Here is a 904-nt window from a genome sequence, read left to right on the forward strand (position 1 = left end):
TAATACCAGGAGGAAGAGAAAGAGAAAGAGAAGGAGGGAGAGAAGGAGAGAAAGAAAGAAGGAATAGGAAGGGAAGGAGGAATAACTCATAATTAGCGAGGGAGAGGAAGGAAAGAAGGAAGAAGAGGGGAGAGAAAAGAAGGGAGGGCACATTCTCTCTCTCTCTCTCTCTCTCTCTCTCTCTCTCTCTCTCTCTCTCTCTCTCTCTCTCTCTCTCTCTCTCTCTCTCTCTCTCTCTCTCTCTCTCAGGTATGTTTGGTTTTAAATGCCTGATTAAAGATAATATTTCTGGCTCTATGATTATACTCTCTCTCTCTCTCTCTCTCTCTCTCTCTCTCTCTCTCTCTCTCTCTCTCTCTCTCTCTCTCTCTCTCTCTCTCTCTCTCTCTCTCTCTCTCTCTCTCTCTCTCTCTCATGTGCGTGTAACTATTTTTAACCACCCATTAGAGAAAGATATCTGATTTAATGAATACAAATGTGACAGTTAACTAAGAAGCGTTGTGAAAGTAAAGAAAGTAAGAAAGAAAAAAGAGAAAGAAAAAGCAACGAGAGGGGAAGAAGACCAAGGAAGAAGGAGAGAAGGAAATAAAGAATAAATGGAAGGGAAGGAAGGAGTGAAGGAGAGAGTAAGGAAGGGATGAGGATAGAATGAAGGAAGGAGAGGGAAAGGAAAGAAAGTTGAAAGAAGGGATGGGAAGGGAAAAGATGAGAAAGAAACTGAGAAGGAAATTTAGAAGGAAGGGCAGGAAGGGAATAAGGAGATAAAAAAAGGAGGGAATGGAAGGGAAGGGAAAGAAAGGATAAAGGGAAAAAGGAAGAGAAGGAAAATGTAAAAAAAAAAAATAATGAAGGAATGGAAAAGAGAAGAAAAGTGCGAACCAAGAACGAAAGGAAGGAAAGGAAG

This window comes from Eriocheir sinensis, chromosome 9, assembly GCF_024679095.1.
Source record: "Eriocheir sinensis breed Jianghai 21 chromosome 9, ASM2467909v1, whole genome shotgun sequence".
In the NCBI taxonomy this organism is placed as follows: Eukaryota; Metazoa; Arthropoda; class Malacostraca; order Decapoda; family Varunidae; genus Eriocheir; species Eriocheir sinensis.